Source organism: Macaca thibetana, chromosome 7, assembly GCF_024542745.1.
Source record: "Macaca thibetana thibetana isolate TM-01 chromosome 7, ASM2454274v1, whole genome shotgun sequence".
NCBI classification, from domain to species: Eukaryota; Metazoa; Chordata; class Mammalia; order Primates; family Cercopithecidae; genus Macaca; species Macaca thibetana.
In genome coordinates, this window is record NC_065584.1 from 6,478,071 (window position 1) to 6,495,034 (window position 16,964).

At 49.4% G+C, this 16,964-nt stretch overlaps 1 long non-coding RNA gene across 2 annotated transcripts in view; it reads right to left on the reverse strand.

Annotated features, from left to right (window-relative positions):
* LOC126958451 (uncharacterized) overlaps positions 1-16,964 on the reverse strand; it is a 169,838-nt gene that overhangs the window by 1,712 nt on the left and 151,162 nt on the right. For both annotated transcript variants that reach the window (XR_007727189.1, XR_007727188.1), the window contains one exon: positions 1-16,964. This exon is cut by the window's right edge and continues 18,283 nt beyond it. This is a non-coding gene — a long non-coding RNA (uncharacterized LOC126958451).

Here is a 16,964-nt window from a genome sequence, read left to right on the forward strand (position 1 = left end):
CTTGGAAACCAACTCCAGAATGACTTTCAGCCTCCATGACCAACTGACATTCAGCACCAACGAAGGGCATGTCCTTGGGACCAGCATGGAACCATGGAAGGTGTCAACAGCACAGTCTGAGGAAGGACTAAACCTCAGAGTGTTCCTGGATTCCTGTGTGTTCAGCAACAGCCTCGGAAGTGTGAAAGGAAAGTATCACGGGCCCCTAAAATCACGAAGGAAAAGTCAAGCTGGAAACTGCTCAGGATAAACCTGCCTCTCATTCCATTCAAAGTCACCGCTCTGCTCACTGAGACAGATGCATATCTGATTTGCCTCCTTTGGAAAGGCTCATTAGAAATGCGAAAGAATATAATTGTTTGTGTATCACCCATCTGTGACCTGGAGGCTCCCTCCTTCTTCCTGCCTTCGCTTCAAGTCGTCCCACCTTTGCAGGCCAAACCAATGTACTTCTTACATATGTTGAATGATGTCTCATGTCTCCCTAAAATGTATAAAGCCAAGCTGTGCCTTGACCACAGGACGTCCTGAGGCTGTGTTATGGGTGTATCCTCAACCTTGGCAAAATAAACCTTCTAAATTAACTGAGAGCTGTCTCAGATTTCCTGGGCTCACAGAAGCAACTGTCCTGAAAGACCAGACCCCACTGATGGTAGAACTTCTGCTTCCCTCGAGTCAGCGTCTCACCCAGAACCCTCCGTGGGGATGGAGGGAGACCAGGTGATGCCTGTCAGTTACATAGTGAATACTCTGGGGACAACATGCACCCAGATCCCCGGGAGGACGCCTTAGCAGTGTGTCACACCTGAAGTCAGCACACCTTTCCAGGAAGCTCTCGGGAAGGTTTGGGGCAGAAAGGAAAGATCAACTGCATAAGGGAAGAGACTGTATCCCATTTTTTGACCCTAGATTCCTACTGACCTCAGCAACTCCACTGTAAATACACAAATGTAACCATCTTCACAAGAATTGCACCGACACTGATTTTCATAGAAACGTGTTTTTCAGAGCGAATGCCATTACGCTAATCCAATTCCCTGTTTAGCTGTCTTGACTGCGCTGTTGAGCTGTTTGCATTTCTTTTATTTCCCTTGTTATTTTCCCCAAATCATTTTCATTAGGATCAATTCTTTTCCATTTAAAAATCTGAATAAAGATTTGGTTCCTCAATGTGCTTTTGTCTACATCGAATATTACTGTTTATCGCCGCCGCCACCGTCAATTTCCTTCTGCGGCTGCCACGTCGGCAGCTTTCTATTTCCCCAGGTCAAATGTCGCAGCTGAAATGTTGTCAAGAAAATTGGATTCTTCTGCCAATTTGTACTCAACTGAACACATTTAGTGCTGTGCCGTTTCAGCTGCTTTTAGTTTTATTTTGTGTTGATTATTTTTATCACTATTATTTAATACAAATGGGATGAGATACTGATAGCCTCTATTTGTTTCATAACCCAGGAGAAAATTGGGACCAATGTTTGGCTGGGGGATAGAAAGAGAAAAATAGAGACAAGGAAAGGCATAGAAAAAAAACACAGCACTTGTGAGCGAGACAGGGGTCTGGGGTTGCAGCCTCGTCACAGACACTGCCAAGGGTGAGCGCTTTGTTTATCCGCAAGGTCAAATATCTTCCGGAAAAAACTTGGTGCGGTCAAAACGTCTTCGGGATCAACACAGCCAACACGGTGATGTGAAGAGAGAGGGTCCAGGGTAAGAGCTAAAGCCGACATGACACCAACGCCATCCTCCCCGGGCCGCAGGCCCCGCCCCCATCATGAATGAAGCTTGTGTTCTCTGATCGACATCTGTTCTCATCCACCGCAGAGGACTGCAGAGGGCAGACCACCCATGTCTACCCCGTCCATTCTTGCTCACGGGAGGGGCGTAGATGCCCCTGAGCTTGCCACTGGGTCCCGGAAGCCATCCCAAGCAGGATTTGATACTCAAACAAAAGTTGCCTTTGTGTGATTCAACATAAATAAAGCGAATTCACCAAGGGCAACCTCTGCTCAAGGGTCAAACGTCAGCACAGGCAAGAACACACCGAGATACCTCTTCACCAAAGCTGGCATTGCCTCCGGGGCCTCCCTGCTAACTCCAGCTGCAGGCTTGCTGGCTCGCTCGCTCGCTCTCTCCCCTCTCGCTCTCTCTCTCTCTCTCTCTTTCTCTACCTCCGAGGAGCCCCCCCAGGCAGTGGTCGGAACACGGTTGGTCATGGACCAGCTCCTGTAGCTGTGGAGCAGGCGGTGTGGGTGAGGCCATGCGCACACACAGCATGGGTCAGCCCGAGCTCGAGTCAGCCCTTGGTCACCTATCCTAGGGGGGCTGGGACACCAAGGTCCCTCAACACAGGGGGTCGATGGAGGACCTGACCTGAAGGCTGGCGACTCCTCTTCCAGTGCAGCATCCTCAGAGGGTGGGTGGGGCTGTGTCACAGGGACAGCACAGGTTCAGGTGACTGTCCTCCATGCACTCCATTCCAGGAGGCCTCAAAGAGAATTCAACCAAGAAAACAGGTCATGTCGCCTATTCATTCATTCAGCATCACACCTACTGTGCACACCTGGGGACACAGCACCAGGCAAGACAAACAAGGACTCTGCCCTCAAGGAGCTTCCATTCTAGCGGCAAGAGGACAACAAGTGCAGATGACATAACATTCGTATAAGGACCACCCCTCAGAAACAATGCTTATCCTACAGCCACATGCCACATGCTGTCTAGACACTTCACAAAGCGCACACTTCCACTCCCCTGTTAACCCTGCTTTACAGACAAAGAGACTGAGGCCCACAGAGCTGACAGGTGAAGGGATTTTCCAAGGGCACACAGCTGGCAACATAAGATAGTAATAAATGCTATTAAGGATTTTCATCTTGCAGTAGGAATAACCGAGTCATGCCATGGAAACGCGTCTTTAAACAACATCAATTATCCCTGCCGAGGAGACCCCCTCCACCCCTTGCTTCCCAGGGGTCACCCCGAAGATAAGGTATTTGAGGGGGTAATGTGAATGTCTTCCATTCAGCCAGGAGCTCCTTTCCCTAAAGTGTGCCACACAGCCAAGATGATTTCACACCTAATAAGGTTGACTAAATGTGGTTTATTCACTAATGAGTCTTCAAGGACGCGGCTAGAAGACCACCATGTCAACTAAAACGTCAGCATCATTTCGGTGAATTCCTCCTAATGATGGCCGGGACGCTGGGCCAAGTGATGTAAGTCACACAGAGAGCGCCTGCCGCGGAGGTGATCCACTTCCTTACCCTGAGCAGGTGCCGGCTGGGCTTGCCCCTCGTGACGTTTCCCAAGAAGAATTGAGTACCGAAAGGAGATTGGCCATGTAATACTCATCATAAATAAAATGAACACACCATGGACAACCTCCATTCGAGTACCTGACTCGGGCGCTCACTTCCAGCGCGCCCCAGCAGCAGGCCTGAGGACGGACGGGATTCTGAGAGTCAGGAAGGTGGCAACAGACTACCCATGAAACACACTCTGTGGTCCGGGCCATACTCCATCCCTTACTTGCAGTTAGCGTCTCTTGTAGGAAGCCATTCAGGGAGGGACGTGCCACAGCAGAGAGGTCTGCAGAGCACCTTCTGTGATACGTGAAGAGAGGGCAGCAGGGAAGACAGCAAGACGGCGTCTTGTCAAACACAAAGTGAGCTGACAAGGGAGCTGCTGCCTCTTTGGAGGAAACCGCCGTGGTGAGCAAGCCGGACGCCTGCAGGTGCACGGTCCACCAAGAAGAGTGTGCACACAGTCAGCGTCGCCATCCGTCCAGGCATTCAGACACCAGTTCTAGTTCCTAAACTCGGCACCACCCGAGGGTGCTTTAAGGCTAGATTTAATGCTTTCAAAAGGGTCCACTATGTAGGATTGGTAAAAGAATAAATTGAAGGCATCATGGAAGGCCTCTCCACCAGTACCACAGAGTAGCTCTGAGAGGAAAAGCCCCACTTCTTCCCCAAAGCTGGCACCATCTCTAGAAACCTCCCCAAGGATGGGGCACACACAGGGTTAGGGCCGGGGCACACGGCCTCAGGAAAGCACATTCTCTGCTGGGTCAGCTATGGTCAACGGTCCCTTTGCTTACCCTGGAGAGGAGCTGACACCAAGGTCCTGCCCTGAAGTGAGATTCCGCTCCAGGAAGCCCTCCAAGGCGAGATTTGGTACTGAAAAATAGGTCAACCGTGTATGATTCGTCACAAATAAAGCGAAGGCAACACGGATAACCTATCTTCAAGTACCTCACGCTAGCACAGACCCGGTGTCAGTGCCTCTTCTCCAAAGTTGGCCTCCTCCAGGAAGTCCCCCTAGGAGACAGTGAACATTGAGGGTTAGTAGACTGATTGCAAGAGGGTTGAAAAGAAAGCACACGCCCCATATTCAACCATCCCATCCTGGACCCTGCAGCCACCCAGACCTCAACACCTTAGCCAAGGTGGGTGCACGCCTGAGAAGCACTTCCAGGGAGCTTGACGGTGGAGAGGCCAAGTGCACAGAAACTCGGCATTTGGATCAGAGCAGGATACATTCCCTTATCTCACATTAGCATCGAGGCTGACAGTAACAATCCTTTCCTTACACAGGCCTTGTGTCCAGGAAGTCCTCCAAAGCTGAGTCCATGACAAAGAGATTGACTTTACAATATTGATCATAAAGAAACAAATAGCATTGAATGCAAACTTAATTAGACCATGGCATGGCACTGACCTCAGAATCATGGCCTCATCCCCAAAGGTGAGCATAATTTCCAGGAAGTCTTCCTAAGGATAGATTGTATGCTTGGGGTTAATGGTACAGCATATATGGTTTTTCAAAATCTTCCATTGTTAACAGAAAATTCACATACCTGGCCAGTGGGGCTGGCTCCCACGACTATCTCAGAAGTGGGCATTGCCATAAGGCATCCTGCCAGGGTGGAAGGTGACACTGAGGAGGAGGCATCTGGGTAGGATTGTTTTAAATAGACAAATGCACAGTGCAAATGACAACAGACTGATGTGCAGACAGAGATGGCAGCAAGGGGCCAGATGACAGACTTTCTTCTCCTCCAGCACATAATGAAATGAACAAAACAGATTATTTCACCGAAGAAAAGACCAACTACTGGAGTAGAAAAGTGCTCATAACATGAATAAATCCTCAAAACAAAGGAATGATTAAATCTACTCATCAAGAAGGCATACTATGATTCAGAAAAACTAATGAATAAAAATAGCGATTGAGTCATAACCCGGTAAAGTCACCAATATTCAAGACTAAAGAAAGAATCAGGAAATCTAAGCAGGAAAAAAAAAAGTTCATCCATCCAAGGGGAAAGAAGCTGTCCCCAGGCTTGTCCACAACCGTGGTTTAATACCAGAAAGCAATGGAGCAAAGTTTACAAAGTTCAGGGGGAAGAAACTGGGAGCCAAGAATGTCATGCCAAGTTCACCCATCATTCAGCTCAAAGGCTCCATCCCAGCAACAAGCGCTGGTAAGGAACCCTCTCCTCCAAAAATGTTGAGAAGTGTTGGATAAAATGCAACCACAGCCAAAATCAATTCCCAAATAAACATACAACTGAAAGGCAAAACCCTCCGGTGTTAATGAAAAAAACGAGTTCAGAGCAACATGTTTGCAACCTGCTACTAAGGGACCTAAGGGGTGCTGTGCTGGCTAGAGGCTCCAAGAGTCTATAGTCAAGTTCAAGTATAAGCAGAATAAAAAGACATGACCGTGGGTCCAGGAGAAGTTGATCTAGGAATGGAAAGGGGAACCAGAAAATTTTATAATAGCCAGGGATGATAAGAGCATTTGTCATTTTTAGGGAGTGGATAGAAAGAGGTCTCCTGTGAGATACCAAAGCTTCAGGACAAAGATATGGTGAGGACTTATGCCAACCATATGTCTGGGAATCCGTAAGCCAACAAAATGAGTTAGAAAACTGGCACCAACTGGTAAATTCCTTGGGGTGCCAGGCAGAACCAAATGCAAACTCATGTACATAGGGATTGAAACAAAACAGAAACACCTTAGTGCTCAACTGATGATAACCTCACAACACAAAGCTACAAAAACCACAAAGAAAAGCACCATCATGAGAGTCAATAGATTCAACAAAGAAAGGGGCTTGTATCCCTAAAGCTGAAAGAAATTATACAATACATATCTTTAAAGGCCAAATAGAACAGAATGAAAAAAAATGGACAGATGAGAAAAGGTGTAAGAGCAATGGTCAGACATTCTCAAAGATGAAATACCTCACAGAACATAGTATCCCAAAGTGTTTCTAACAAGGTTTGTGAAGATCACTACATAAAATAGTCCAGGTAAGTAAGGGCTGCATGGAGAAGCACATTAAGACAGCTAGTGAAAGCCTCAATGCAAAAGACAGTGGACAACAGCTATAAATTTCTGAGAAAAAACAAGTAGGCTGAGACTTTTATACCTAGCTAAGCTGTCCCTTATGCATAAAAGAAAGAGATACATATTCGTAAATGTACCAGAACTCAAGGGTAGTGTCTATGAGCTATTCTCACAGAAACAATAAGATCAATTCCACTGAGAGACAAATTAAAGTTGAAAACTAAAGAATGGAGAAACCTCAGTTAAAACAAACAAACAAACCTTGTGGTCAGAAATGAATTCATTTAAATATAGGACTATGGCTAAACACGTGCAAGAATTATAGTTCTAGAACAAATTGCAGATATTAATAATGTAAAATTAAAATATATAACTGAGAAAAAGCAGGAGATAATAAGCAAAGAATAAGAGTGCTGACTTCTTTATCTTTCTGAACTAGGACTGAAACTGAAATCGTTAAAAACCATAACAATCCCAACCACTTAATTTTTACACACTAATTTTTCTTAATTTTACGGGGATCTTTTAGGAGTTGCTACCTCTGGCGGTGAAGCGAGAAATATTTATCAATCATTTCAATCTCCTTTAGCTTGTTCTTTATGATAAATTGAAGTAAAATTATAGTTAGCATTTTTAATAAAATTATTAGGTACAGTGTGATCTCATATTTTCTCTGTGTCTGTCTTGTTTTTCTGTTTGCATGTATGCTCAGACAGGTGTATGAAATTTCTAAAGCCCTTAATGGTTATTTCTGGGTGCCCAGAGAATTGGGCAATTTTCCCTCTTTTTCATTTAGATTTTTCCACATCGCTTGAATTTTATCATAAGCATGTGTCATTTTTATAAATATGGTAATAAGGTAGAATAATTATCCTTTTTGAAAAGAAAAACAAGAAATTGAAAATGCAACTATCCTCTGTTCTTAAATTTGATGTGGCCTCCAGATCAACAGATGTGGTGAATCACCCTTCCAGTGAGTCCCCAAAAACGCTGAAATCAATGCCCCTTCCCTGAATTTGTCAACATGTCTAAGAAGTCCTTCGTCCATGACAAGATTTAACAGTGAAAGAGAAGAGAACTATATATTATTTTTCTTTAAAAAAATACAAAACCCAGGAAGCAACATGGGCACCACCACTTCCTCAGTCACAGAGGGGTCTTGAGCACAGATCACATGCTTCTTCCCCAGGAATGCACTGATTGAGGATTAGGAGTGCTAGCAGCACCTACCCATTGGTTACAGGGCCAAACACATGTTCAGTTGCACTGGTGTGGAACCAACATGAGTATGGTGTCCCCTAAATCGGCATCAGGTCCAAGAAGACACCTGGTGAGATCTGATACCGAAAAGAGGTCGACCGTGTATTGGGCATCATTAAATAATGCAAACTCACCACGGACAACCTCCCTCCGAGTACCATGAGGTGGCACTGCTCACAGCATTCCTGCATCTTCTGCACGGCCTGGGCAGCTTGGGAGTGGCCTCTGAGGGTGGATGGGACCCTGAGGATGAGTGGACCAGGTGGCTCAAACCCATGCTCTCCAGCTAACCCCAGGTTCACCAACCCAGGATTAGTGCGCACAGAAATACCACTTCCTGTGCTCAGCTGGCCATGCAGGCAACACTTAATAATGCAAAGATGTCAGTGGCACATGAGTCATTAAAAATGAAGCAAACCACACACAAATGTGTCTGCAAAAGCAGGCTAAGCACTGCCTCCTTGGTAAACCTGGGATTCCCTTAAAGGAATTCTCTGGAGGGTGTGAGGCTGCTGTGGGTTAGTAAACCAGGGATCACACAGAGTCCTGTTTCTGTTCTCTTCTGTATCCTAAGGGCTGACTATTAAAGATGCTTCTAGATGCCCAAGATTCAACTGCAAGGTTGAATTTGATAGGAAGGAAAAAAGAAGTCAGCCATGTGTATTTCAATCTTAACTTCTAAAACATTAGGGCATCCCAACAACCTCTCTCGATTTTCCTAAAGCTGGTAGCGCCCCAGGAAGTTGTTTGAGGGTCAGCCTGGACTCTGAAGTTAGTAGGTCAGTCACATGCATCCTCAGAAAAGTGCTTGCCATGGGTTCAGCCATCCAGAAACCTACCTTGGAAGCAGCTCAGGAAGCCCTCCGAGGCAGAATTTGACACTAAAAGAGAGGAGAGCCGTGTATGACTCGCTTTGATGAATCGAATTCATCACGGCCAGCCTCTCTCCAAGTACCACACATGAACACTGGTGAGTAGTAATCCATTGCCTCTCTTGCAGAGGTGGCCGCCCCTCTCGGGAGTCCTGTTAGGAATGGGTGGGATAGCGTTGGGTAGTGGGCCGAGCCGAGTGACATACACCCACATTAAGTGCATGCTCACCCGAGGCGCACTTACCTTAGGGGAGTGCTGAGGGCACTGCCTTCTCCCCAGCAGCAACGATGCAGTTCGTCCTCCCGGGCAAGACAGGGAGCTTCTGTGTAGCTCACTTGTTCCTGACAGGAGAATCATGGCTGTTTCCCAAAGCCGCAGCACCTCCATGGAGCCTTCTAGGGAGAGACAGGATGCTGGGTATTAGAGGACAAGGTGACAGCCCTAATAAACGCAGCACATGCTCTGGGAAGGAGGATTCAGTCACACACCCAGGAGAAAAACTGGCCTGCATCAGGTCCCTCAACAGAAGACAATGTGGCGTCCAATATCGGAAGTCAACACTTCAAGGAGGCTGTGACTGGGTGAAGGAGCCACCAAGGTTGACTCATTGCATTTTAAGTAAACACACACCCCAAGAGTACGTGTCATCCCGGTCCACCAAGCAGTCACAGCAAGTCCATGGCCGCTTCCCCAGAGTCGGTGGGAGCTCTGGAAAGTCTTCCTGGGGTGGGAGTGATGCTGAGGGTTGGTGACTAGGTGGCCCACAGGGTGAACACAGTGCACGCCCCTCTGGTCAACCAGTCACACACCCTGGACGGTGCTGACACCAACATCTCTTCTGGAAGTCGGCCTGGGGCCCAGGGAGCCTCTCTTCAAAGTCTCGTGAGGTGACGCTGGTGACAGAACCACAGCTGATTCCCCAGAGTTGGCGAGACCCACAGGAAGGCCTCCTATAGGTGCACAGGACGCTCGAGTTATCGGGCCAGGTGACTTACAGCTAGGTCAGCGCACTGTCCATGGCCCGCCATCCATTCTTGGCTTTTCCACATGGTTGACACAAAGACTATGTTTCCTGAAGCTGCCATTGTGTCCAGGAAGTCCTTAGAGGTAGCATTTGGTACTGAAAAAAGTGTTGTCCGTGAATGATTCGTCATAAGTAAAGCGAATCCACCACGAACAACTTCTCTTCAAGTACCAGAGAAAAGCAGAGACAAGACAGACAAGGAGTCCCCTTCCACTTCTCCAAGGGGAGTGGCTGCCAGCCACCATCCTGTGGACAGAGTGGACACCGAGCATTAGTGAGGCAGCTGACAGGTGTTCTAGGAACACCCTGCAGTTTGGGCAACCCTCCACTCACCTCCCCTGGAGTGGTGCTGGCACAGTCCCCCTTCCCTGGAGTCGAAATTTTGGTCCTGAATCCACACGCAAGGTTTAGAAATGAGAAGAGGGAGGCCACTTGTCGCAGGCCAGGAGCGCTCCACAGTGTGTAGACCCCAGGGTTTCTGAACAGGGCCTTGGGCTTCTCAACAGAGCACACTGAGTTATCCATCAAGCACGTCAAGGTGCCAGCCAAGCTCCCGCAGGGCCCACTGAATGAGGGAGGTCCAGAGAGAGCCCCCTTTTGCCACTGCAGGTGCCCCTGGAGAAACTGCCCAGCTCAGACACGCCAGCCCCCTGGTGGGTTCCCCATCACTGCCCTGGGTGGATTCTCTATCAATGCCCTTGTGGTCAGAGTGATCTTTCCAACACAGACCATGCATCCCCCCTGCTCACAACCCTTCCAAATCCCCCATCTCACTCAGAATAAAACCTGGAGTCCTGCCTCTCCCAGCTCAGACCCAGTGACTCCCAGCAGCTCGGTTCAATCCCACTGGCCTTCTTGCTTTTTCTTAAAGATGTCAGGGGGCCTTCCATGGGCCTTGCCCTCCTCCTGAAATGCTCCTACCCCAGATCTTCCTCTGGTCCAGCCCACTCCATTCCCACCCACATCCTCAGAGAGAGCTCTCCAGACCCCTGTATTTAACACAAAGGTCCACCTGCTTTTACCTCTGTCACTGTAACCTGCTTTCCCTTTCTCCATAAAACCTAGCAGTGGACAAAATTACACTTCCTAATTCATGTGTTCTCATCCATCTCTTCCACCAGAATGTAAAGTCCACGTGAGCAAGAACTTGATTTCGTTCTCTGCTCTATGCTAAGGTCCAGAATCACCAAGAATAGAGTGTGCGCTCCATCACTGTTTATGGACTGACCAAGTCATTCCTTGTTATTTGATCAGTTCATGAACCATGTAGTTGTGCTAAAAACAAAAGAATCTGATTTTTAAAAAAAGAGAAAACCTGATAAATAAAATCATGGTGGCCAAAGCCACCAACCCTCTCAACAGCCATTATGGCCATGGGCAGGACACAGCTCTGGCAGGAGAGTGAGCTGAGGGAGACGCCTCAGAAACAAAGCTCAGACTACTCAACTAACTCTCCACAAACTCTAAAAGATGTGGATGCCAAGTTTCCCCAGAGGGCAGAGCTACTTCCAGAAACCCTTTCCCGGCAAGATTTGACACTCAAAAATTCTGCCCTGGAACAAAAGCAATAATGATGACCAATTACCTATCAGTCAGTCCGGCTGATGACAATAACACTACCAAGCCAGCATGTCTCCAGGGATTCATCTTACCAAGGGTGAGGGTCACTTGGAGCAGGTGACAGACGTCTTGTGTGAATGGGCTTCTCACTGGTCGACCTCCCCCAGTAATGTAGTGCAGACACCAAAGCCCCTTCCAGAAAATCACAGCCTTGGAAGCAACCATCTCCTCAGAGATTCGATTCTGGTCATGGCTGTGGCACGTGAGGAAGCTCGTGTCCTGCGATGGCCTGCTCACATACATACCTTGGGTGGGAGGTGAAGGAAGCCAACACCTCCCGCCTGAGGGTGGGACGCTGTCCGGGAAGCCCTCCAAAGCAGTATTTGACACTGAAAAACCGGATGTCCCTGTATGATTCGTCATAAACAAAGCGAACACAGCAGGGATGACCACTCTCCAAGTACCGAAGGCTGACGCTCACGGCCACGTCTTCACCAGAGTCTACCTTCCTTCTAGCTAGTCTGCCTGAGGATGAATTGGGGACAGAGGGTTAGGAGAGTTGAGGGGTGCACAATGTCAATCAAGCCCATGCTTTCCAGTCAACCATGCATTCCTGCCCCTGAAGAGGGATGAAGGGCAACAGATCCTTCCAGAAAGCTTCCCCGGCAATATCCATACTCAAAAAAGGCACCAACCCTCCCTCATGAGACTCGGCACAAAAAAAAACAAACCCGGCAAGGAGAAGGTCCATTCAAGTGCCAGATAACAGCATGGCCTAGGAAACCACCACCTCTTCTTCTGAGCTGATGTGGCCTCCAGGAGAAGTCACTGGATAGGTAGGGACTGTGGATCAATTGACATACACCATTTATAAAATGTACATTCTCTGATCAACCATCCATTCCCCTATCATGGACAGTGCCCTGATCCCCAGGTCAGGGTCCTGCCGAGGGACCTCTCCAGGGAGTCTGTCCTGAAAAACAGCGGTCCCATATGATGAGCCACAAACCCAGGCGAGGCCCCACACTCAGCCTGGACGCTGCTCTGCCCCCGAGGCCTCCAGAGCCTGGAGGCCACTGTGTGTGAGGCTTACTTCTAATGAAGGCACAGGCTCTGCCATGGGCCATCTTTACAAGTATTTTGGGAGGTGCTGACACTAATGCCTCCTTTAATAATTCCTTGGAATTATATCCAGGAAAGAGGTGATGCTGAGTAGCAGAGAAAGCGCTGTAGAAGGAACCTGCCATGGATGAGACCTCTCCAGGTGTGGCAGAGGAGTCCCCCTGCCTCCTCTTGTAGGTAGCCTGGATGCTGAGGGTCAAGGACAGAGAAAGCCTGTGACCTGGCCTGACAATCTGCCCTGTGGCCTCTGGTCCAGCAGTACCTCCTGGACCATGGCCTCGTGCTGATGGCGAGAACATTTCCCTGGAGTTGCCCTCCCTTCTGGGGGGCCCTCACGGGCAGGCTGCACAGATAATGAGAATGAATGAGCCATTTAATAGGTATCATCAATTCAGCCCCTCTCTGCCTGGGACACAGAGTGGGGCTGAGCACTGAAACGGTCTTGCCCAGAAGTCCCCCAAGGACTGGTTGCTTGGGCCAGCGAACACTGGGCATCGTCAACAGACCCTTCCCCAGGTACCTTGTGACGGTGCTGACACAGGCCGCCTCTCTGGCGGCGGGACACCTCCACACATTCTCCCACCATGCAGGAATGAGGCCAACGGTGTGGTCTTTGTCATGAAAAATGCAAGAGCGCTCCGGCAGTTCCTCACCAAGCCCCATGCCGCGACATTCACAGCGCGTCGGCATCCCCCGGCCAGAGCCTCCATCACTTCTAGGGCTTCTCCTGAGGGTGGAACGAATTCTCCGGGTTAGCGGCGCAGGGAACACATTCATCAACAAAGTTCCTGTCCCTGCGTCACCTCTGTGCACACACCTCAGGCGAAGCCGACAGTTTTCTTACTGTGAAGCTGGCACCCGCAGGCACCCGTACAAACTGACTCCACACAGGGACCCCCGCGCACTGGCCGCCTCAGATAAGACAAAGCATCGAGGCAGAGAGCAGTGGGGCTTTGCAGCCACTCCAGGATGCTGCCCTGCACAGGGACCACATCCTGAAGGGGGCGGGGCTCGGTGCCACCGTCCTCCACTGTATTAGTCCATTTTCAGGCTGCTGATAAAGACATATCCAAGACTAGGCAATGTGCAAAAGAAAGAGGTCTGATTGGACTTACAGTTCCACGTGGCTGGGGAAGCCTCACAGTCATGGTGGAAGGCGAGGAGAAGCAAGTCAGGTCTTACGTGGATGGCAGCAGCAAACAGAGACGTTGTGCAGGAAACTCCGCCTTACGAAATCATCAGCTCTCGTGAGACCCGTTCACTATCCTGAGAACAGCAGGGGAAAGACCCACTCCCATGACTCCGTCACCTCCCACCAGGACCCTCCCACAACACGAAGGAACTCAAAATGAGATCTGGGTGGAGGCACAGCCAAACCGGGGATCAAGGACAGCCTCCCTTCTCCATAACCAGGGGCCATGCTGGAGTCCGTGCTCTCCTCCCAAACTAGGTGCTACGTGCAGGAAGCCCTCTGAGGCAGCATCACAGAGCCAAAGAGTCATTAGCTGCGTGGTCTCCATCAGGAGGCAGCGAAGGGAACCTGGCACCATGCCAGCATCTTTGAGTGCCAAGCAGTGGACCAGGAGATCCCACCAGGTCGGCTGGCAGAGCCTCAGGGAAGCTGACCTGAGGAGGAAGTGGCACTGGGCCAGTGACCTGGGTGAGGAGTAGGAACAGAGCCCAAGTCGCCCTGCCCTTCACACACCCACAGAGGCACTGGACTTCATCCAGGGAGCCACCCTGGGCCAGATCTGACCCTAAAAAAACAGGCTGTCCTCAGAGGAGTCCGCATGGAAGAAGTAACTTCTCCTCAAGTGTCCCAGGGCAGTGGTAGACCTTGTCCTCGCCCCCAGGGAGCCACCCTGAAAAGCACTGGGTCCAGAGGGTCTGTCCCAGGAAAGGACCTAGCCCTGTGGCTAAGCCACAGGCCCCAGCACTGGGGGAAGGCAGAGGTTGGCATTCAAAGAGGAGGGAACCTCACACAACTCGTAAAAACACATCGCATTCACAGCAAACACAGCAAAGCAATCCAGGGCTCTTCCCCCCACCGGCCTCATTTTCAGGAGGCCTCCCTCACACAGCACAGAGCCGGGGTGCGGGCTCTCAGCTCACACAAGGCACACACTCTCACGTCTCCCGTGGGGGCGGCCCTCCGAGGCAGAGTCTGATATTCAAAAAGAGGTTAACCATGTATTATTCATGATGAATGAAGCGAACATAACACGGATAACCTCTCCTCAAATATCCTTGAATAGTTCTGAAACGAAAACCATGGCCTCTTCCCCACCGTTGTCTTTGCTTCCAGAAGATTCTTCTCAGGATGAGCTGAATCCCGGGGTTGCAGCGGGGGCAGGGAGAGGCGTTCACATCCTGCAGAGAAAGCACACATGCTGGCATCAACCTTCCATTCCCGTACCTTAGTCTCAGGGCCCAGGCAGCCCTGGCACCAAAGTCCAAACCCTGACATTGGAACCATGCTCAGAAAGGCTTCTAAGGCAGGTTCCACTAAAGATCTAGAACAGCTTCCTCCAGGGATTCCTGACAGACAGGATTTGATGACGAGAAGCCACCAGAATGCGTGTCAGAGATAAGCAAAGCCATCGTGAAGAATTCTGCTTCCAACAAAACGGGGTGTCACTGATCCCTGAAGACAGGGTCCCTACCGCAGAGATGGTCTCAGTTCCTGGAAGTTCCTCCCGAGGACTGCTTGGAAACGAAGGGTCACAGAATTCCAGAGCCCAGGACATCAATAATGAATAAGCACGCCGCTGACCCCCACCCGACAATCTTGCAGCAGCTTGACACCGGCGGCCCCTCCCTGAAGCAGGTCTTGCATCTGGGGAGCCCTTTGAGGCATGATTTGATTTAAAGAAAAGTAATCTCGTGATATTTATGCATGTGAAGGTGAACCCTCGTTCACAAACCAAAGCTTGGCACATTGCTTCTGGGCCGTTCTCCCACGACGGACAGTTTATGGCATGTGGGGAGACAGAGGACGCACATCACAGGGAAAGCACCTGGTCTCCAGCCCTGAACCGCTGCACGTGTTGTCGACAGACCGGTGGCATTAGCATCACTTGAGAACTTGCTAAAAATGCAGAATCTTGGTCCCTGAATCAGAATCTGCTTTTTAACAAGATCCCTAGGTGATGAAAATCTTAGGAGCATTTTTAAAGTTTGAGAAATACTACTCTAGCCAACAATTCATATGCGCGCGTGCACACACACACACACACACACACACACGCACCCCAGAGGTGCTGTCGAACACAACGTCTTATTCCATGAGAGTCTGTCTGAGATGGGGTGGTTCCCAAGGAAGACACAAAGCCATGCCACGTCCACCAAGAATAATCCAAACACCCAGCAGGCAGCTGCTTAGGAGCAGCCAAAAAGCAGTAGTAGTAACAGGAAATGTACTGAGTTTTTACTAATGTTTGCATTCCCTACAGGAAGGTTTTCGTGCTCAGAATGGAGGCTAAAGATAGGAGAGGCTGGACCCAGATGCCCTGGTCCACCATCTATCTAGAGAGATGCTTGACCCTGGCATCTCTCCAAGGAATTCCTCGTAGTTAAGATGAAATAACAAGAAGAGAAAGAGGGATGAAATAATTGTGAACATCTTCCAATAAAACAATATGGCACCAAATCCCTAAATGGCATCTCCACCCCAGAGCTAGCATTTGTCCAAGGAAATCGCACTGGTGGCTTGCCTTCTGAGATCACTGGATTCATTATTATAAATCAATGACACAGTCACACTCCATGGTGGGGCAGGCACCGATGTCCCCTCGCTGAAGTCAGCACTGTGCTTTCGAAAACTTCTGAAGCAAATTTGGATACTAAAACAATGGTTGTCCGATATTAATCATCATAAATATAGAGACCATACTACGGACAGCCATTCTTTAAGCACCAAAGAACTGTGCCATCAAGAAGAGCTGGGCATCTTCTCCAAAGTTGGTGTCTCTTCCAGAAGGTTCTTCTCAGGTAGTCCAAAAAATGAGGATTAGCAGGTCAGCTTCACACATTGAGAGTCAAGCCCATGCCTTGGGGGTCACACTCTCGGGCAGGGAAAGGGGTCTGGCCCCAGTGATCTGTCTCTAAGGTTTGCTTCATGTCCAAGAAGTGCCTCCAAGAGGCAGGATTTGATAAGTCGCCTGAATGCTGGGTCACCCACAACACACACCCATGGCCGATGCAAATCCTTGGCAGCACCAAAGAGTCCCATGGCCCCTTGCCAAGCATGGCCCCGCCTCCAGGGTTCTGAGGTTAGGGCACAAGTGTCCCCACCACAAACCAACTGCATGCACCCTCATCCCCACCCAGGCATGAGCCCCCTGGGAAGGGCTGATGCGTGCATCCCTTTACAGAACTTGTCGTGGCATCCAGGAAGTCTGCCGAAGCAGGATTTGATACTCAAAAAGAAATTGTCCTTGTATGATTCATCATAAATAAAGCGAACACACCAAGGATAATTTCTCCTCAAGTATGAAACAGCAGCACGGACAGGAACACCACCACCTCCAGGTCTTTAGCTCAAGGTTGGATGGTGATTGCTACCTGGCAAACCCAGTCACGCACGCGCTCATGCACACACACCACGCACATACAGGCATGCACAATGCATGCACCACGTTTGACCTCTCTTTAAGCACCAGGGAAGCAAGATGCCATAGAATTCTCACTCGGCTTGGCGTTCTCGCTCAAGAGTTTGCTTCAAAGTGTGGATAGTGCCTGAGGTCAAGAATCCAGGGACTGTCTCTCT